General features: G+C 46.0%; 1 pseudogene; it reads left to right on the forward strand.

Annotated features, from left to right (window-relative positions):
• Positions 1 to 13,244: 13,244 nt before the first annotated feature.
• LOC127202007 (WD repeat domain phosphoinositide-interacting protein 3-like) lies at positions 13,245 to 21,200 on the forward strand (annotated as a pseudogene).
• Positions 21,201 to 22,850: the final 1,650 nt, after the last annotated feature.

A 22,850-nucleotide genomic window follows, 5' to 3' on the forward strand; every position in this document is an offset into this window, starting at 1 on the left:
TCAATTTCAGAACTAATTTCATTTAGGTGAATAGAACTTGTCAAGTGGGGCTATTGGTGCATTTGCTTCCATCCTTCCCGTGACTGCCACACTCAACAGGAAAACCCTTGCACAAAAGTAGGTGACCAAATGTCCCTCCTCTGCTCCTTCCCTGTGACGGCTGATTTTAGTTCAGAATCAACTAGGACACCAAGCTCTTGGCATGAGGGAGCCCCTAGACTGAGTTCTTTGAGATGGGAAGCTCCATTCTAACTGGGAGCAGTACCCCAAGCTAGGGTCACAAACTGAGGGAGAAAGGGAGCAGCACTTGCATGCATTACTTTCTGCTTTCCAACTGCAGCTGCAATGGGACCAGATCCTGCCAATCCTGGATCTCACCGATTCCTGAGGATGGCTGGTAACGGAGCACCATGGATCCTCCTGTCCCGGTGCTTTCTTGTGCTGGGGTTACCTGCCATGGATCCTGCCATGTTTGGCCTTTCCTCGCCATCGGGACTGGAGATTGAACTCTGTTCATCATGCTTGCATGGCGAGTACTTTACCTGAGGCAGCTCGCCAGTCCAGAGAGTCTGCAGATCGAGTGAATGGAGGGTCAGAGCCAGTGCACCTCTTTGCGGGACCCGTTGCTCTGTGGTTTTGACACACTGCACAGTTCCTCAGCTCTCAGTCCGTGGCTGGAAGACACGTCTTGAGCAGTTCCTTTATTTAGCCACCTACAGAGAAGCCTGTTTGTTTAAAGAAGAAGGCATTCATTGGGACACAGTACCAAGATACTTATAACTCTAAGTTTGGAAGTCATCCGAAAAGGAAAAAAGCAAAGACAAAAACAGCAGAAAAATACATGCAACTGTCTGGTTCACTGAAAGAGAAATAGGCCAAGAGCTGGCAGCAGAGGACAGAGACCAGCTGGTGAATGGCAAGCATCTTGGAGGAACAGTTTGGAGGAGAAGAAGACTCGCCACAAAGGTCTTTATGGGTCAAGCGATGATCATATAGTTTATAAATCCATCTGGACATGGAGGAAATAATCCTGGGACACAGGAGAAATAGAAACCATCCTTTTCCCATCAAGCACAAGTTTCATTAAAGAAAAAAAAAGTGGGTTAAGAAGACTTTTCAATTGAATCTACACAGTAAGTTTGATGACACTGACTGGACAGGAGGCTTCCACAGACTCCCAACGGCTGCAGAGGGTCAAGCAACAATGTGAAGACTCTTCTTCTTGACTGAGGTCAGTGGTGACCACGGAAAATTGCACAGACATAGGCCCCTTGCTGTGTGTGCATGTGTGCATGTGCATGCACATGTGTATGTGTTTAAACCTATAAAAATAGACATCAATCTTTTCCAAGAAAGATAACATTTGTCTAACTCTTACAGTGTCTCATTAGTTCTACCCCACATAACTTATCATCTCACTTAATCCTCATTAGAGAAGCCACACAAGCGAGGGCTACTTTGCCTTCCACACTTAGGAAGCGTTATGGCAGTATGTTCAGTGTTGTTGATAGGTAATAAGCCCTTTGTGTCTGTGTATGATGGCTGCAGTGAACATTCATATTAATCTTCAAGATTGCCCCACTAAAATGGTCACTCATATATGCACCAAGCAAATAAGCTGAGGTTTAGGTGCCTTAAATGCTTGTGCACCTGTCAAAGAAACAAATATCATGTACAGCATAAATAGCTTTAATTCTTGATATGGTGTAGGAATTAGCTACTATTAGGGAATGATATTTGTGGAGATTCATATTAATTCCAGAGAGAAAAAAAATGGCCAGATAATTTTTCTTTCTTTTTTCTTTTTGAGATATGGTTTTACTCTGTAACTCTGGGTGACCTGAAACTTACTATGTAAGCCCAGGCTGGCCTTGAACTCACAGAGGTATCTCCTGGATGCTTAAACTAAGGGCAGCTGCCACCAAGCTCAGCCCAGAAGCTGGAATAAAAAGAGCTCTTGTCTTCAAAGTTGTAGCTTAGTCTGATTTTGCTTAGATCCTACAGCAGTCTGATGCCCACCAGTTTGGAGAACCCTACGTAGCTTAGGTGTCAGGGTCGTGAGTCTGATGGAGTGTGGAGCAGTCAGAGGTTGTTGCTTCAAGAGTCAGTATGGAATGCAACAGAAGACCACGCCTCTGCCTCGTGCGAGCTGTGACTGTCCACAAACGGCTGACGTCTGCATGCCAGCACCTGTATTAATACCTAATATCTAGACCTCTAGTGGGTGTGTTTCAGTTGGTCCTTGCATAAACTCCTTGTACTGGATATTATTGGCACTTTGCCAGGAAACTGAAGCTTAGAGAGAAGTGTCTTATCTGATGAAGAATGTCACCTGTCCTGCTGCTGGGAGGGTCACATGACCTGAAATGGTGCTGATAACAGCCAGGAGCTCTGTGTACTAAGGGCCAGTGTTGTTTTCATTTTGTTGTACTTTTATGGACATTTTGTTTGTATATTTTTTGTTTTGTTTGTTTGTTTGTTTCAGACAGGGTTTTTCTGTGTAGCCTTGGCTATTCTAGACTCGATTGATTTGTAGACCAGGCTGGCCCTGAACTCACAGCAATCCATCAGCCTCTGCCTTCTTGAGTGCTGGGATTACAGGCATGTACCACTATGTCCAGCTTTTTCAGGACATTCTCTCTTTCTTTCTTTCTTTCTTTCTTTCTTTTAATTAAATGGGCATGGAGAGAGAAGGAAAGGGGGGAGAGGTACTCCAGAGAGAGAAGAGGGGGTAGAGAGAGAGCTAGGGACATTCTTAAAAGCATGACTGAATTCCCTTTTCCTTCTTTGTGACTAATCAGTAATTGGAAATGTTCTAGAATTTGTGTGTGTGTGTTTTGCATATATGTGTCACTTGATCCCATCAGTATAATCATTCATGACTCATTGTAAGTCACGGAAAAATATATACCATAGCTAACATGAGAGATTTCACTAAGTTGCAAATACTGTTTGCTGCATCTATTTCCAATGCTAATCTTTTCTGTTAAGTCAACTGTGTGTCTCAGTTGGTCCTCACGACAGCTCCATGTGCTGGGTACTCCAGGTCCTGCATCCATTTATGAAGAAGAGAAGTGAGGCCTAGAGAGCAGCATCTTCCTGGGATCACATGGCTGGTGAGTGCCCCCTGGACCGTTGCTTCCACTCTGCACTTTTAGCTCAGAACCCTGTCTCATCTGTGTGTGCTCAGTTACCAAATGGGTTTTGAAACTTCCTTTTCCTGCTGTCTGCCGTGAAACTGACCCCTCCCCATTTCTTGAGCTTGACATCTGTTGACACAGAAAATGCAACTCTCACCTCAAAGGGAATAAGAAATCATTTATTATGGAGTCAAATTGGAGGGAGTCGCTATGGCCCAGGAACAGGGAGGTAGGTTACCTCAGATTCGTGGAGTTATTTTTTTGTTGTTACTATTTTGGTTTGTTGTTGTTTTGCCTTGTTTTTGTTTTTTGAGACAGGCTTTCTCTGGGTAATAAGCCCTGGATGTCTTGGACTCCCTTTGTAGACCAGGCTGGCCTTGAACTCACAGAGATCTGCCTGCCTCTGCCCTTCTAGTGCTGGGATTAAAAGTGTGTGCTATCTCATCTAGCAAGTTTTTATATAGTAACAGAATAAAGAGAGTTATGAACCAAAGCATTTAAAAAATAATTGGTGGAGACATCAGAAAGGTGGGAGCCCCCCTTCATAGGCTTCCGATGCTACCTGAGGACACTCTTAGCTTTGGGCTTGGATCTGCTTACTAGTGGTCTGCTACATTAAAGTCCAGAAGTTTCCATCTGCAGCTGGGCTTGGTGGAAGAACTTGGCTGGGGTGAACAGAACAGCTGCTTCTGGAACAGCCAACAATATGCTACCCCAGAGGGGCACCATGGCAAACTAAAGACAGCAGTGGGCAATCTGCATTGACTTGCCAATGGTTAGCAGATGCCTGTGGCGACCAGGCAACCAGATGAGCGTCTACAGCGGCCACTACAGTCCAGAGGCAACAGTCTGGCTGGCAGTCAAGTCAGGGGGTCCAGCGATGAATTCTTTGGGAAGAAGAGGGGGGCCCTTCTTTCCCCAGTGTTACAGCTCAGAATAAACATCCAATCTCAGATGGTCTTTGGTGCACTTTATTTCATGTGAAACAGGGACTTATAAACATTGGCCAGTCAGGTGAGGGTTTGAAAATGAATGTGTTTCATTGGCTGGGACTATGACACTGGCAATGCACTAGTTATATAGTGAAAGATAACAAGTGTCAAGCTCATGTGACTGACATGTGACCAACTACTGTAACCACCTGCGGGTTGTGTCACATGCTCCTGAGGCAGGCACAGAAACAAGGAGAGAGTTTTGTCTCACACCTTCTGTTCTCAGGATGAGATTTTAAGTCTCGAGTTTGAGGTTTCCGGGGTTTGAACAGGCTCCATCTGGCTAGTTCCATGTCAATTCCCCTGGAGTTTATAGTCCATCATTGGGGGAAGCCAGAGCAGGGACTTAAGGCAAAAACCTGGAGACAGGAACTAGAGAGGAGGCCACAGAGAGATGGTGATTCCGGCCCCATGTCCTCATGTCTTGCTCCGTTGGCTATTTATTTATTTATTTTACAGTGCTCTGCCTGCATGGCAGAAGAGGGCATTAGATCACATTATAGATAGTTGTGAGCCCATGTGGTTGCTGGGAATTGAACTCGGGACCTCTGGAAGAACAATCAGTGCTCTTAACCCCTGAGCCATCTCTCCAGGCCCCTCCATCTGCTTTCTTATACAACTCAGCCAGCCTTTCCTTTTGGTCTGTGTTACACGTGTTCCTGCTGACCAGCCTGCTTTTCTTTAGTTTAACTAATAGGTCCTCTTGAAAACAGCAGATGCAGAAGGGAAATTCCGGGGCCTGGTGAATGTGGTCAGTGCACAGCTCCAGCTAGGGACAAGAGGCATAGTTCTTCCCCGCTCCCTGCCCCCCACCCCCCCCCCCCTCCCCCCTCCACCCCGTGGTTTCTCCGCCTTGGCCAGAGACCACGCCTACTCCATAGAAATGGGTCCAGCATACAGGGACATCTCTAAGCTGACCAAGTGCTGCAGTGGTTCGCTTGCCTCTCCTTCTTCACAGAGCCCTAGTGCTGAGTGTTGCACAAAATTCGGTGTCCTTGGTGTGGACCAGACTGTCACAAGCTTTCTCGCCAGCCAGTCTAAAAACAGTGATGGAGAGGAATGTGCTTCCCCCGCCCCCGTCTTCAAGTACAGAGTTGGTCTCACCGTCACAGATTCATTGTGCTTTTAAGGTGACACAATTTAATTATCAACTTTTCTTTCCTTGTTTCTGGTTTTGAGGCGAAGTCTTCCTCTATGGGTCAGGTTGATCAGGAATTCAGTGTGTCATCCAGGCTGGTCTTGAACTCACGCCACTCTTTCTTCCTCAGCCTCCCAAGTGCCGAGATCACAAACATGAACCACCATGCCCAACATAGATCACTCTTGCCAGTTTCACATCTAAAAAAAAGCTTTTTTTAAATTTTTTATTGTGTGTCTGTGTGTGTGAGCGGTGTGGGGTGGGGTAAGTGTAGTGCGAGCTCAAGAGAGCAATGCCAATGGAGGCCAGAAGAGGGCGTCAGATGCCCTGGAGCTAACGTGATTTCAAACCACCCTTTGTGGGTACTGGGAATTGAACTTTTGCCCGCTAAAAGATCAGTATGCACTCTTAGCCACTAAACCATCTCCCCAGCCTTTTTTACCGTTTTCTTATTGTTAGAATTCTGCAGAGAGAGACACAGAAGAGGTGGCACGTGGTCTAATAATCGACTCTTTGATTCTACAAAGGCAGCTCTAATTCATTCTTGTCATGAATGATAATTACAGATTCCAGAATTAGGACGTGGCCATGTCTGGAGCCTGTTACTCTCCACGTTATAGGTTCTGATGTAATCGGAGGAAGCTTGGAGGATGATACATAAAGACAAATGCTAAGTACTGATTATTACGAAAGTGTAACCCTGGGAAGTGGGATAGGTGGGGATGCTCTCATTGGCTGGTTGGTGCCTTTTGTCCTTGCAGGCAAATTGATGCAGAGAATTTATTTGTAAGTGGAGGGTGGCTTGGTGAATCAAGCTGAAGGACGTTGGTGCTTGGTGAGGCGAACTGATGAAAGGAACTGATGCCGCATCGAGTATATTCCGGAGATGCCACTTCTACTCAGACTGGGGACCAGTGTCTGTTGGCATTCACCGGACGGGTGTGTTAGAATTCTGCATAGCCATAGCCATTTTACTAAAGCAGTCATTTGTATTTTGTTGTGGCTAGTAATTTATCAAGGGATCCGTTTTCATTCCTATTGTTTCCCTCTGAGTCCACTGTGAGCGTGTGTGTGTGTGTGTGTGTGTGTGTGTGTGTGTGTGTGTGTGTGTGTGTTTTCTCTCACCTTCCTCAGCCCAGAAGGGCTTTGAGTCCTCCAAGGTTGTTAAAGGATTCTGGATTCAGCGTGGTTGTGGCTCTAGCACCTGATAGGGAGGGAGGTGAAAGTTACCTGGGTTTGGCAGCGGGTAGGGTACGGTGGGTGGGCGGAGAGGGGGTGTATGCGACCTTTTCCAATTGGAGATCATTCTAGTTATATGTTGTGTTAGGAAGTGTAAGGCCTGAGGACGAGGAACGAGAGACGGACTCCATGGGGGAAGCTCCTGGAAACTGAGGGGAGCGAATCCCACGGACCTGGTGAGGGACCCCGTGTCTATACTTAATGTGGAGCATGCAACTGGACAAACTAACATTGACCTCCAAAATGGGAATTTTGGCACCAATTAGGACAGAACAAAGGCCAGAAATTTTCCCCAGAGTCTTATAGAAGTGCCAAGGAGCCTCGGGGACACTCTAAGGAGGACCTGCTCTCTCAAACACACCACAGATTTAAGGTCTCGACGCTTATTTAAGTAGGCATACTAAGCTAACTTGATTTAGAAGAAATTGTAGGGAAAAAAGTGATTTTTTTTCTCTCTTGTACTAGAGCTCTTGAGTAAAAGTCACCACAGAGAGTTTTTATCTGTGTGTTTCAACCCTTCCTTGCTGTGTAGTCCACACGGAAATGACTTGGGAGTTTGTCTAAGCTAAGCCAGATGGCTACCATAAAGTGAGTGAAAAGTCAGGAGCGAGGCACTGGAGGACAGGGGTCAGCACCGGGAGGGACCTGTGGAGGATGTAAGATGACGTTAGTGGTTAGTGACAGGAGATACAAAGGGAGGAAGACAGGGACAATGGTGTGAGGACCTTCTGTGGCTCTTAGGGTCCCCGAGGCAAGGACAAGAAAAACCGAATGAAAGCACAGAGAAGAAAGACCTCAGGGGCACAGTGGGAACACTGGATTTCAGGCGAACTAGCTGCTGCCTGGTCTTGAATAGCCCAGCTTGATGTCTTTCTGATTTGTAAGAGTACGCTCAGACCACAAACAGTGTGAAAAGTCACAGACGTTCCTGGAATAACCAGATGCCGCCAAGCACAGTGTTAGATCCTGGGCCAACAGGGGAGATTCAGAGGAAGAAAGGTAGACAGGAGGGGGGGCCTCTTCCTGGCTCCACAACACAATGAGCAAGACAGAATAGCAACAATTTAATGGGGCCCTGTACAAGTTAGGTAAGTGCTCTTTTAGTTATTAACTTTTTTTTTTTTTTTTTTTTTTTGTGGACAGCATTTACCTATGTAGTCCTGGCTAGCTTTGGACTTTCTATGTAATACATCTAGTTCTAATCTAGTAGCACATGAGGGCTGCATTCATGTGGAACTCTAATTTGTACTCTATACCACATTTTAAACATGAAATATAGACCAGAAAAACACAAGCAGCTTCTGTTTCTACTCGTCTAGCTCAAAATATTTTTTAGAGAGGAGAAATAGAAACTACACAGTGTTGATGGCAAGGGGCTGAAAGATGGTGTGTTTGCTATGAGTCAGACAAAAACCACACGGTCCTGTCCTCTCACCTCCAGGAACCAGCCTAGGGACTCAGAATAGCCTGGACCTACGTCTGTCTCCACTTCTTAAAGGCAAAGGACCTCTTTCAGGGTAGGGCTGTCTGAGCATGCTCTCTTGTGCTCCAAGTCACTTAGCAACAGGTGACAACCATAGAGCAGTGTCACCCTGGCAGTTAGCATCCTGGCATAGCTGGTGTCTTCAGTGCCCACTTCTAAGGAGGCCCAGGAGGTCAAGGCCTCCTGGGTATAGTGAAACCCTATCTCAAAACAAGCAAAACAGCTCCCCCCCAAAATGAGGGCTACTTTCCTTCCTGATGAAGGAGTGTAACAACCCAGAGGCCCCCCTGCCCCCGCCCCCAGCACCTCTAACGGGAAGCAAATAATGCAGGGTTTATTAAAATTCAAGGGAAGAGTCTCTAAGGGTTCCCAGGCCCACCACATTTCTTTGGAATTCTAGTCCAAAGGAGTATTGCATCATGATAATGGGTTTTAACAGACATATGCATGGGTGTGTCTTCATTATGGTAAAATGTACATAATGGTCACTATTTCAACCCCTTTACGTCACACTGAGTCCATTTACAGTGTTGGACAATTGCCACTACAACCCAGCCCCACATTTTTTAATCACCCTAAACAGAAATTTTACACCCACCAAATAATAACAAATTCCCCATTTGCCATTCCCATCACCTGGTGACCTTGATTCTTCTTTCTGTCTCTATGGATTTGTTCTAAGTTTGGCCTGTAAATGAAAGCACAAATCTGTCCTTCTGTAGCTAATGGCTGTTTAATGCAGGGCTGCAGGAAGTGCAGAAACAGAGCAGCTGAGCATGGCTCCCTCTTGATCTTGTCCCTCTCCATGTGTCTTGGTGTCTCTCCTGTACAGGCTCATCCTCCCTCCCCTGAGCTCCGTGTGGGAATGATGCATCAGGCTCCATCTGGTGGCTTATTATGGAGTTTGTTTCATCTCATTTCCTTCCTGTTTTGTACAGCAGCCTGGTTTCCCCTTTGCCCATTCTGTCTGCTGAGTTCAAGTGCAGGGGTCAAAGCTCTGCTCAGAGCACAATGGCTTCTTGTGAAGCCTGGCTAGGTTTCGAAGGGCAGCTGTCAGGCTCTTGCTCTCTTGTGATGGTGAGGATGCTCTGGCCACAAGGGAGCTTTGTGTGTGTTCATCCGATGCTGGCTGGCAAAGAGCTAAACTGTCCCTGACATTGATGTCTTTTGTGCCACTCTTGATTTGGGGGCACTGTGACCTTCTTGCCGTTGGCTTTCTCCAGGGATGGGGCAAAGCAGACAAGCCTATGCCTCACCTGAGTGATGCTCAGTTACAGTAACCGGTGACTGAGAACTGGCCAGTCACTTAGGCAGCCTCAGGAAGGCCAGTGCCTGTATTTAATGCCTGGGAAGTGCTTCTGCCCCAGAAGGGACCAACAGACTTTTAGAGCAGTGTTTCTCAACCTGTGGCCACAATTCTTTTGGGAAGGTCAAACAACCCTTTCACAGGGGTTGCATATCAGGTATTGTAGTAGATGTAAACATGTTTTTGTTTTGATCCCAAGTGTGGGATGTGTAACAGACTTGTGTGAGGGTGTTTTTCCACTGAAAACATGCTTGTGAGAGAACAGGTGATGTTTGTCCACTGGAAGAGGAGCCGCCTCTTGCAGAGACATGGTCTTTGCCAACTGACAAACATCCTAAGTGCGAACTATGAGAGGACACATGCACACATGCACACATGCATGCACACACACACCCATACGTATACATACATGTACATGTATAAGCCCAAAACAAGAGGCAGGGCTTTTTTGGTCTTGGCTGTTCATCGCTCCACTTCACGACATTCCTAGAGAGAAGTGCTCTAGAGAAGGAGTCCAGGCTCTGGGCTCTGCTCCCAGTTCCAGCTGCTGTGATTACAGTCACCTTTGCTGAATTGCTGGTTTACTGTTTAACTGGTCTATTGGAATCCTGCCAACCATGCCAGTGGAATTGCTGCAAGGAACTGAGTATAAAAAAGGTCTATCTTTTCTGTTCCTATTAACCTTTTTTCTCTCCTATCTAGGGTAGGTGGGTTGGAAGGGAGGTGTAAGCATTAAAATTTCCCAAATAACGTATGTTTAGAAAACTTAAAAACCTACAAGGTACTTACATTATGATTAGTAACAGTAGCAAAATTATAGTTATGAAGGAGCAACAAAAATAATTTTATTATTGGAGGTACCACAACATGAGGAGCTGTCTTAAAGAGTCACAGCATTAGGAAGGGTGAGACCCCCTGGTCCAGAGCATGTTTCCAAATTGAATGATGTGTTCTTGAACCTTCCATTTAGTTCTTTTTTTTTTTTTTAAATTTTATTTTATGTGCATTGTTATAAGAGTGTCAGATCCCTTGGAACTAGAGTTAAAGACAATTGTGAGCTGCCGTGCGGGTGCTGGGAATTGAACTCTGGTCCTTTGAAAGAGCAGACAGTGCTCCTAACCACTGAGCCATCTCTCCAGCCCTTCTTTTTAGTTCTTAAGATTCTCTTTCAAAATGTAGCCCTCCAATGTGACTGTAAATGAAATATTTATGTTATTTGTATATGTATGCGTATGTATGTAGGGGTACACGTGTATATGTAAGTGTATAGGTGCGTATGCATGTGTGTGGGGTGTAGGTGTGTGTGTGTCGGTGTCTGTGTATAGGTCTCTGCTGAAGTGTGGGGATTGGCTATAGGGGTGTATGTGAGAGTAGGTAAAGGTGTGTATGTGTGTAGGTAGGTGTACGTGTATGTCTGTGTGTAAGAGTGTGTGTATATTCTGTGCGTGCATATGTGTGAGGTGTATGTGTGTATGTCTAGGTGTGTGCGTGTGCATATGTACGTGTGTGTGTGTGTACCCGTGAGTGTATGTGCTGGTATTTGAAGAGACCCAAGGACAACTTCTGCTATCAGTCCTCCTCAAGAGCTATTCACCTTGTTTATGAAGACAGGGTCTCTCACTGGCCTGGATTTGCCAAGTCAGCAAGGACAGCTGGCCAGGGAGCCCTAGGACTTGCCTGTCTCTGACACGCCCCCACTGGATTACAACTGCATGCCACCATGCCCAGCCCCCACTCCCACCCACTTTACCATGTGGTTTGGGAACTGAACTCAGGTCTTTTTGCTTGTAAGGCAAACAGTTTACTGAATGAGGTAGAATATGCACATTCAAATTTAGTAAGGCACTCTCTGAGCCTTATGACAACCTTGGCAAAGATAATTTCAAACAAGACTCACCAAAACGCCTACAGTCTTTGCTCAAAAATGCCCAGTTACTTTAAGAGAAAACTCTTTTTTTTGAAAAACATTTTTTTCTTTATTTATCAGGAACTACAGGTCAAATCTAGGGCCCTATGCATCCCAGCAGCCTGCCACTGACCTATATATCTCCAGCCTAAGAATTCTTTTCTTAACCAGAACTTCCTAGCTGTTTCTCCCAGTGCTGGGGATGAACTCGGGGCACACATCTCTACCACCAAGCCTCACCTCCACCCTACAGAGCACCCCCTTTTACGTTTTGATTAGAAGCTTTTCTGCGACCCAGTACCTGGCAGAGTTAACTAGAGGGTGGAAAGGCTTGTTTTGGCTCACAGCTTTAGAGGAGTTTCAGTGGGCAGAGGTCAGGGTGAGAGGCACAACTCCATCTGCTGGGGCAGGGGAGGCAAAGGCTCATTCATGGAGGAGCGGAGCAGGAAGCAGGAAGCTGAGGAATTAGGGCTGGGCTACAAACATGAAAGACCCGTTCTTAGTGAACTACTTCCACCAGCACTGCTCTACTTCCCAAAGGTTCCAGAGACTCCCAAAATATCACCAGCCCCTGGGAGCAAGATAAAAAGAAAAGGGGAGGGGGGAGAAAGAAAGAAAGAAAAGGAAAAAAAAGAAAGAAAGAAAGAAAGAAAAAGAAAGAACCTGTAGAGAAGAGTCTCAGAATCAAACCTCAGAACCAGTTTATTTTCCATGATATTCACTGTAAGACCCTCTCTCTTCCCCCAGCCTTTGGCTTTTTTTTTTCTTTCAGATATCCCTGAAACAAGCTTCTCATATGTTCCCCCTTTCATAACTTGTCTGCTTATGTGATGCTCCATAGAAATCAGTCATAAGATCTGCTGCCATATACAGCTGCCTTAACCATCTGACCGTGTTATCTAGCTAGCCCTGTGACCTCACACAACTTTATAAGCCACAGATCCCTTATCTTTGAAACGAGAGCAATGATTTGTTCCCACAAGGATGCTTAAGACAGTTAAGAAAGGTAACAGGCCCAGCAGATGATCAACAGACTTATACACTTTGCTTATTGACTTTCCTTGAAATAGTCTTGCTATGTAGCCCCGGCTGGCATCAAAGTTGCAATCCTCCTGCCTCCACACCTGCTCCTCTTTCTGACTTTTTTTTTTTTTTTTCGAGACAGGGTTTCTCTGTGTAGCCTTGGCCATCCTGGACTCACTTTGTAGACCAGGCTGGCCTCGAACTCACAGCGATCCGCCTTCTTAATGTACGGTTTTTCCAGTGGGTGCTCATCTGACTCAGAATCTTTCCAGGTCTAAGCCAGTGTAGCCCCCAAACAAACTGGCCACACGGGAAGGGGAGGGAATGATTGGCAGCTAGTATTCAGTTAACTTTGTCTTACTGATTTCTAACTTCCTCTGAAGAAGCAACAACTAGTTAGGTTTAAACCACTCCAAACCTGGATGCAGTAGAGGCGTTTCAAAGATGCTGGACAAATAATCCAAAACATCGTAGCATTTGCACACGGAAACGGCAATGGACAAAGCCAAAGGGACCATCAGGAGTGATGCAGGTCGGTTTTGCAGAGTACGGAGCCTTGTCTGCAAAGCGGGGGACCAACTTCCCCACTAGCTGCAGAGATGCTTGGGACTTTGAGGTTGTGTGCCAGATTAAAGGTCCCAGGCATTTCCCCAGAGAGCACCCTGCGCCACCCAGAGGGACTGAGGGTGGTTGCACGTTCAGTTGAGCCAAGAGGACTTAGGTTTCTATTGGTGAAAACTTTCTGTATTCGTTGGCAGCTTCTCTCTACGCCATCAGAACCTCGGAACTGTTGGTGGCACTCTTACTAGGTGATCCGGACCTGTCGCAGACACAGGACTATGGCTATTAGGTGGATGTAACGGCCAGGAGGCTCCGGTAAGCCGTGGTCCCCGCGAGGCTCGCCCACTTCAGCGCTGACAGATCCAGTCGAGGAAGCCGCTGCTTGGGAGTTGGGGGCAGGGACCTCATTTATGCCAGGGAGCCCAAGTTTGCGTTTGGAGCTTATTTTAGCCAAGGATGGCGGGTCGGTGGCGTCCGAGGGCAGAGTGTGGCAGTGAGGCGCGGTTCCAGGGTTCCCATTCGGTGGCGCGTCCCCGTGTCTCCGCGTTCCTGGTACATCTGCAGGCTTCGCTGTCCTGGAGCTTTTCAGATCACTGGCGGAGCAGGCAGAGGGAAGCAAAGATGACTCGCCTCCCGGCAGCGTCCTGGCTGTGTACCTATACTCGCTGCCTGTCCCCAAGGTTCCACAACGCTAGCCGGGAGCAGCGCTGATGGGCTGTACTGGCCTGGCTGCGGGAGGCGGGGCACGATGCAGATGAGAGGAGCACAGGGGCTTTGGACTCTGGAGAGATGACTTGGGGTGCCCCGTGTTCTTGGAGGTGGTCAGGACAGTGTCTTGGTTACAAGGGAGCTGTAGGAAGTTGTTCCTCGGGTGAGATGAGGACTTTTGTGGTATGACTTTACAAAACAAGTGCTATTTTGCGGAGGGGAAGGGCTAGGAGATGGGCACTAGTGGCCAGGATGTCATTGGGGGCAGTAAAGAGATTGAGCCCAGGTGGTCCCCTGGCTCTTTTTTCGGTTCCCCGAAGGCTCTTACATGAACTTTGAGACTCTCACCCTCACCCCTAACTTCCGTTGAAGTCGTGGCTCCAGAGAGCAAAGGACTGGGAACCAGTTAGCAAAATAGTCCAAATAGTCCAAATAGTGACCAAGGCAGTTCCCTGACCCTTTGTTCCTTTGGTGAAGGGAGAGAGCCAGGCCTTCGGTTTCCTGAAAGAGTTTGAAAGGCAAATGAACTGAAGGGAGGGAGGTAACCTCAAAACGCATTAAGTGTGGCCCTTTTCGAGAAAGCAAGGTGTGTTGTGTCCACAGCTTCTGCCCGCAGTGGCCCGCAGAAACTCCGTGCAAGCTTGGTCTATTGGTAATTCTGTGTAGCAAGGGTCAAAGCACTGCTTCTCCAGCCCCGCAGCTCCCAGTTCCTCTTGGTGGCCTTGCCACCTGACACTGCTCCTCACAGACCTTTATTACCAGATACTAAGAACTGTGTCTTCTCCTTCGCTTGGTCAGGGTCTGTAAGAGTCGGGGAAGGGGAGCAAAGAACGGTGGTGAAATTTAACGGTCATGGAACCTGAGGTGTAGACGTGTTTGGTTTTCATTCTGCGCTCTTGTTTTTGTTTTTGTTTTTAAATTATATTTATTTTATTTTATGTATTAGTATTTTGTTCGCATATACGGCTGTGCTACATGTGTGTGTCTGGTGCCCAAAAAGACCACAAGAAGGTCTCCAAGCCCTCAACTATGGAAGGTTGTGAGCCACCATGTGGATGCTGGGATTAGAACCTGGGTCCTCTACAAGAGTAACACATGCTCTTAACTGCTGAACCATTTTTCCAGTCCCCGTGTTTGTTTATTTTTACCCAGGCAAGGGTCTGTGGGAGCCATGGGCAAATACTCAAGTAGAAACAACTTTATTTAATAGCAGGAAGACAGTCAAGTGCTAAAGAGTGGCAGCCACTGGTCCATGTTCCGGCTCACCTGAATGCACACACATAACACAACAGAAAAATTTGAATAGTTTCCCTTGTCACTAAAAATAGATTCATAGTTCTGATGTAGAGAGATCAGCATGGTTGATTGTGCGTCTGTTAGCATCTAAGCAGGTCTTCTTAAACCACCCTGCATGGCTGCCACAGAGAATAAATCCAAGCCACACTGGTTTTTACATTTTAGTTTTAGTACACTTAGTTACGAAGGACTGAAGGAAGACTCGTTAAGATGGCGAGGAGTGAAACAAGGACCCTAACCATCCGTTCCCATGGTGACGTGGGCATCGCTCTGCAATAGTGATGACAATGGTTGCAAAATTGACTTTTAGAGAACACTGTGTCCCAGCCTGAGGCACACGGGCTACAGTTCAGTAAGTTCTCAGAGCAAACTGGGCATTCCAACGAAGCACAGAGAGATCCCGTGCCCTGTCCAAGGCCACAGAGCTCATAATCATCTGATCATTCTGTCATAAAATCACCTTGCTGCCTGGGAGTGTGTGTGTGCATGTGGTGTGTGTGTGTGGGGTTGTGCATGTGTACGTGTGATGTGTGTGTGTGTGTGTGTGTGTGTGTGTGTGCATGCCCGCGCCCGCGCTTGTGTTTCATGTGTTTGTACCTCTCAGTGTGTATGTGTGTGTGTGTTTGTGCCTCTTCATGTGTATGTGTGTAGTGTGTGTGTGTGTGTGTGTGTGTGTGGTGTGGTATGTGTGTGTCTATGTTTGTGTATTTCTGTGTGTATGTGAGTGTTCATGTGTGCACATGTGCCTTCTGCTCTAAGCTTTATCCCATACACAGAGGTAGCCCAGGGGTTGAGAATGGAGATTCTGGACCACGTTTCCAGGCTATGATTCCAAAGAGCTCTTAGATGGCTGTGAGGTCATCACTTCTCCCTGGGTTTCCGTTTTCTGATCCATGAAATAGTGATAGTATTCCCATATTGCGTGGATGCCCCATGTCTACCAGAACATGAAGTATGAACTAAGAAAAGTAAAAACTTCTGAGGGGAAAAAGGAGCTTTCAGATTTTCTGGCTTTGTCATGTGGCAGCTGGGAACCTGTAACCGAGTAGGACGTGAAACTTCACACCCAGCATGATTCACCCGTCACTTAGGCTGGAAATTGTCTCCTAAAAAAAAAAGAGAGAGAGAGATAGGATCTTTGAATTTATGTTTATTAAAATAGAGAGGTGTACATAGCCCTCCAAGGTATGTATGTGTGTGGTGTGTGTGTGTGGTGGTGTGTGTGTATTTGTGTAGTGTGTGTGTGGTGTGTGTGTGTATGTGTGTGGTGTGTGTGCATGTGTGTATGTGGTGTGTGTGTGTGTGGTGTGTGTGTGTGTGTGGTGTGTGTATGTGTGTGGTGTGTGTGCATGTGTGTGTGTGGTGTGTGTGTGCATGGATGTGTGTGTGGTGTGTGCGTGCATGTGTTTATGTGTGTGTGTGTGTGTGTGTGGTGTTGCAACTGGAAGAACATGGAGGTCTGAGGTGTGAGCCGGTACTTTTCTCTAGGCGATATCAAGTAATGGAACTTGCTGTGGGGCTCTTTTTCCTTATGTTCTTTATTCTTTTTTTTTTTTTTTTTTATTGTAACACACGCTAGTGGATCTGAAAACATAAGATCCTTGGAAATATGTGTAGCATCCTTCTCTATTCTCTCTTCATCTGGAAATTGCTTCCAAGAGACAGCATTCAAGTTGGCTAAGGAGTCATGAACCTGCAAATGATCTGACATCCTGTAACCTGAAGGAAAACAAGAGCTTTTGGTTGCTCACTCTCAATTTTAAGTCTTGCCGAGATTTAGGGTCAAGTGAAGAAAGCATGTGACTATCCCTCATGTAGCCAAGGCATCAGGTGATGACTTCTGTGACTCTGGAGAGAGGTTTGGGATATGAGATTTAAACTTCTCCCCTTCACCTGTGTGTCTGAGAAGTTAAGGGCTACATTAGTTTGGCCTGGGTCTCCCAGGTCTACCCATGAAAACACTTTTTTAGGCTGCTTATTCCTTCCCCAAGAGACAGTCGTATTAGCATCTTCTGGTGTGCTGTGAAGGTACAGAGGTGGGTTTCTTTCTGTCCACATTTTTGGACCATCTTCCATCATGAAAGGACTTCCGACTTTTTCCCACACCAAGTATTTCTTAGTCATCTGGACTTTTAATAGTCTTTACTTTACCTCATCCTCTAGGCCCTTTGCTGCTGTTTGGAAAGCAAGACAGTTAATTACTGAGGATTGGATGGGATGGTAATAATCTGAAATATCTTGAAAGATTGTACCCTAATCAAAGGATGTACGTGTGTGCATGTGTGTGTGTGTGCTCGCTCATGTGCGCACGTATAGAATTTAGAACAGTTCAAGGCAAAAACTAAATGCTGCTCCAGTGTTAGCTATGAAATGATGATGAGGACAATGTCAGAAGAAAAACCACTGTAGAGAGAAAGTGGGTGGGAAAAGGGGCAGCAGGTGCCGGGTGATTGGAAGGTGATGGGTCCATTTGTAGAAAGAGCCAGACGCTGAAGTGATGGAGGAGGGGAGTGTTCCAGGTAGGACACGGAAGTCATAGAGGTCATAGCACATAGATGTAACAAATGTTGAGAGTATTACTAACATGTTTGACTTATAAGATTTTCTTACGGGAAACTTCCACTTAAAAGTAGAAACAATCCAGCAGCTACAAGGTGCCAATAATGCCTTTCTTCCGCATCCACCCCTTCTGGCACTATTTTAAAGCAGTGCAAGAAATTCCCTTTTTTCTAAGTCTTTCTGAATGGACTTCTAAAGGATAGACACTGAACCAGATTCACCACAGGGCTTAACGCTGGGGCCTCATTCGTTCCCTCTCTGTTACCCAGGTCAGTGGCTCAGTTCGGCTTGGCTCCTGGGTGCTGTTTGAAAGGCAGGGTACAGGTCTGAGTGTGTGTGTGTGTGTGTGTGTGTGTGTGTGGTGGGGGGACTCAAGAGACGGGATCTGCAATAGCTCCCCTGAAGCTCCCTATGGATGATGTTTTCTTCACCATCCTTTTCTGTTTTTCTAGACAATGCCTTTGTGGTGATTTCACTTTTACTTCCCCTCCTTCTGCATGCTATTTTAGGTTCACTTATTCACCATTCCCTTTATTTGCCCTAGTCTCTGTCTCACTTTCTTCCACCACTGGAACCTCTGTGGCCTCGCAGTTGGTGCTCCTCTGAGCCCCCTTCCCCCGCTCCTTTGATCCACCAGCTCTCTCTAGTCTTCTTTGGATATTTTTGAAGGGAGAGGGACATGTTTCCCTATTTCAATAAAAAAATAGCACTGCTGAGATCAGTATAAAATATAGATACCATATGACTCCTCTTGTCCATGTAAGCCATGAACTTTAGTGGATGCTGCTAAACTTTGCTGTGGTTGCTTTTAGAACACTTTTCCTCACCTCAGAAGTAAATCTCTTCCTTTTTAGCCAGCCGCTTTCCCCTTTCCTCCATCCCAAGAGCTGCTAATCTACTCTGTCTCTGTGGATTCACCCTTTCTGGATATCGTCTATAAATACTTATGAATGGGAAATGTCCTTTGTGCCTGACTTTTGCTTGGCCCATTCATGGTGGTCTCCATTTGTAGTCATGGCAAAGCACGATTTCACAGTACGGTTATAGGACTCTTTGTTTATGTAGTCATTACTTGGTAGGCATTTGGAGTGGTTCCTCTTTTGTCTGTGATGAGTAAATGCCACTCTTACATTCAAGTGTGAGTTTTGCTGAATGCCCTTTCTTGTTTTTTATAGGTATGTACCTATCATGGAGTTGCTAGATCAAATGGTAGGCCTCTGTTAACTTTGATGATGTGCCAAACATTTTCCAACATGGCTCCTTATTTTTGTTTTGCTCATGTGTGGAGATCTAGACATCTTTCAAGAACAAGTATTAACTCAAATGTTTCTGGGTTAATAGATACTTTTCAATGTCTTATTTAGTTGTTTTTATTATATTATGATCATGTATATTTCTGGTTTCATGTTGGTTGGCTTGTATGTTTTTGAGACAGGGTCTTGCTACACAGCATATAGCTCAGACTGGCCTCTGGCTTAGGGTCCTCCTGCGGCTGCCTCTTGAATGTTGGAGTTACAGGCTGTTTACTATTGTTTTCCACCATTTAAAACATTTAAAGAAGGAACATTACTCAAGCAGGGATCTTCCAAATGCAGGGTGTTTTTAGGGTCCAAGAAGAGTCACTGAAGAGCAAAAAGAATGTTTTGTTCCTGCAGGGCCTGTTCTAAGGTAATGTTCTCCTGTTACAGTAAAGCTTTGGCCTTTGAGTGTCTCTGTTTCGCCTGATCCTGGATGCTGTCTAGAAGCTTGGAGTTATGATGCCAGGCACCTTAATGTTTTCAGTTTGACATGGTCGAGTCAATCTGGTGGCATACATAGGGATGTGAGTCTCTGCTTGAAGCCAGTGTCTGGCAGGAAGTAGACTTGGAGAGAGAATGAGGAGGGTGCAGGGAAATGCCCTGAATTTGATCACATGTTATGATGGAAGATTTACTCATCTTTAACTACATTTGTTTGCTATGGGCTGTGTTCAGTAACGCACCAGGAAATGTGCCATAGTGAGTTTTCTTTGTGAGGATGTGGAGAAAGGGAACTTCGTACGCTGTTGGTGGTAATGTAATAGCGCTGCCATTTATGGGAACACTATGGAGGATCAAACAACATTGTAAACAGAACCACCACATGGTGCAGACATCTCCTAGAAATGGGTAATATCCATTAGATATCTGGGTAAATAATCGGAAGAAGTGAAATCACCACATCAGAGAGACGGCTGCACTCCTATGCTTATCATGGCTATTCACTATAGCTCAGATTTGAAGTCAATGTAAAGTCCATCATAGATGACTGCATTTTAAAAATGCAGTGTATATACAAGACAGAGTACTCGTCAGCCTTAAAGAGAATTAACAATCTTGTCCTTTTTGACAACATGCGTAAGTTTGGGGGTACTGTACTAAGTGAAATAAGCCAGCCAACAAGATAAATACCACATAGCTCATGCATATGTGCTCAAGCAAACAAAAGCAGAGAGGAGAATGGTGTTTAGCACAGCCTGAAGGATGGACAGGAATTGGGGAGACACCCAGTTCCACTCAGACAAGGAGTTGTTCTACAGCATTATGACTGCGATAATAACTGTGTATTTTAAGTGTCCTCAGCATGTGTATTTGTTCCTGACCCGCGGGTTCAGTTATTCGTGGAGTGGCGAGAAGGGTCGCGACCTGTGAATAAAGAATAAGGCGAAAGAGAGACACGAGCCCAGGAAAAACTTTGCTTATCAAGGGCCGTTTATTGTAAGGGGGTATCCAAATTTATAGTAAGCTTCTGAAAGGGCGGGGGGTGGGAAGGAATGCAGTGGAAAGTTACAAAATCTTCTGGGCCAGGCCCAAGGACAGCAGGTGTGGAGTGGGGCGACTATACAGAAGTCTCGATACACCGAATGTTCTCTTTCTCAAGGTCAGGCTGGATCTTTGTGGTAGCCAGGCAGAATAATTATCTCAAGTATGCAGACAGCTGTGGCTTTCAGCCAGCAGGGCCTCTCAGCCACTGGGGCAGGTCAGGCAAGGTCCTATGGCTCTTGACATGTATTTATTAGTTATGTTCTGTTGCTGTGATAGAACACTATGACCAAGACAATTCATAGATGAAACACTTAATTCAGCTTATTGTTTCAGAGGGTTAGACCATGGCAGATGGCAGAACAAAAGAGCACCTGAGAGCTCACACCCTGAACTGCAACCACAAGGCCAAGAGTGAACACTGGGTGAACATATAGACGGAGAATTTATTAGAGGGCTTACACTAACAACTCCCTTCTTGCATTCCCAGGCACTCACACTGGCCACGTAACACCTTGTAGACCCGACCAGCACTGAAAAACCATCAGTGGACATTCGAGCACATGAGGGTGCCCTGAGCTGTATTGCTCTCAAGCGTCAGGAGACAAGAATTGCAGCTGCATCTGGAAAAGGGATTCTTATAAGAATATTTGATAGTTCATCAGGGCACTTAATCCAGGAACTACAGAGAGAATCTCAAGCAGCTAAAACCTATGGCATCGACTTCTGTCAGGTCGCTTCTCTCATCTGTGTTTTCAGTGATCACAGCATTGGGCACATTTTTTTTTTTAAGCTGAGGATCCAAAAAGGAATAAACAGTCTAGTTTGGCATCAGCCAGTTTCCTCCCAAAATACTTCAGCTCCAAGTGGAGTTTTTCCAAGTTCCAGGTTCTTTCAGGCTCTCCATGCGTCTGTGCCTTTGGAACAGAGCCCAACACAGCCATTGCTATCTGTGCGAATGGATGGCAGCTACTACTAGTTCCTGTTCAGCCCTAAGGGTGAGTGCGTCCGGGACATGTGTGTACAGGTCCTGGAGACGGCCGATGACAACCTGTGCTTGTGCCTGTGAGTGCAGCTGATGCCACCACCCAGCGCCCTGTGGATTCCTGGGGCTCATGCCAGCGCCCCAGGCCTCTGGGGGTCGGGCTCAAGGACTCTCTTGAGGACCTTGGTCTCAAGCCATACGTGATTGTCTGCCTTCCAGAGCAAGGCTTTTCATTCGCATAGTAAAAGGAATTGGTCATCATGGTTCTGCGGACATTGTAGCTCTGGGCATCTTGCTCCATTGCTGGCCACTGCCCTTTAATACAATTGTGATGTTAGCATTAGTGGTACCACCATGCTCTCATGCCAATAGGCTCCCTGCAATCCCTGGGGACTATCCAAGCACGGAAGCTTGTGGGAATGAGTGTGCCATGACTCACATCCTAGAGGATTTCAATAGGGTAATTCAGTAGAGCGCCCTCTGCCACACGTGAGGAGCACTGTCCAGAGCACAGACTGGAGTGCTCTCATCTTGTCAGGCCATTACAATGATTCACATCCCAGACCTGCCAGAGAGCAGAATGCTTGCAGCACCTACCTGAGGCACAGTCCTCAGGCTGCAAGGGGTTAAAACAGAACTTCCCATTACCTGTAGGGAACAGAATAGCATGTAGATGCTAAAAATTAGTCCCAGAAGAAAGTGTTACTTAACTTTGGGGCCTTCGCAGTGCAGTGTCCATGTGCCTCTAGCTAACACTTTGGAGGGAACTGCCTTGGCTTGTGGTGTCTATCCTGGCTCATCCCTCCCAACATCCATAGGAACACACACTAACACTGGGGATGGCGGGCGCATCCTGGTACTGGCACAGACTATGGATTCTGTGTTTCTGTACCATGCAAGGCATATGTTTAGTTTGTTTTCGCTTTTGTTTTTGTTTTTAACATATCTTCTAAAGGAGCTCAGCTTTGCGGTTTTGATTTCAGGTTGCAAACATTTAATTGGTTCACAGCAGCGGGTTCTCTGTTCTGCCAGTTCCTTCATGCTCCTGTGCTTGGCTAACTGTGGATTCCATGTTACCTTATGTGTATTTAATCATGAAACTTAATTTTGCACACTTGTTTGAATGTTTTCTTTGAAATAAAAGTGACTAATTTGTGGTACTCATCTGTAAAAAAAAAAAAAAAAGAACAGTATTTATATATAGTTTCTCTTCTCCTTCTTGTTGTTGTCCTCCTCCTCCTCCTCCTCCTTCTCCTCCTCCGCCTCCTCCTCCTCCTTCTTCTTCTAAGAAAGAATTTCTTTGTATAGCCTTGGCTGTCTTGGAACTATCTCTGTAGATGAGGCTGGCGTTGAACGCACAGAGATCCACCTGCCTCTGCCTCTGAGTGCTGGGATTAAAGGTGAACCTACCACCACCTGACTTCATTTCTATTCTTATGAAAACCATTATGTTCCAATGAATAACCACATTTACCAAAAAGAAGGCTTTTGTGGCTTGACTTTATTTCTAAGTTGTTGGTTGTATTCAGCTGTTCCATAAGCATTTATTGAGCTCTTACATGCAACTGAAGACACAGGCGATATGGTATATGGCAGAGAACGGCCAAACCCCCTTGCTGTCATGGAGCTCATAGTTGGGGGCAGAGAAAGACTTGTCAGAAGGTGTTGGAAAGAATCAGGAAGTGAGTGTTTCTATGATGAAAACTGAACAGGTTGACGTAGTAGGGGGAGACC

This window comes from Acomys russatus, chromosome 18 (assembly GCF_903995435.1).
Source record: "Acomys russatus chromosome 18, mAcoRus1.1, whole genome shotgun sequence".
In the NCBI taxonomy this organism is placed as follows: domain Eukaryota; kingdom Metazoa; phylum Chordata; class Mammalia; order Rodentia; family Muridae; genus Acomys; species Acomys russatus.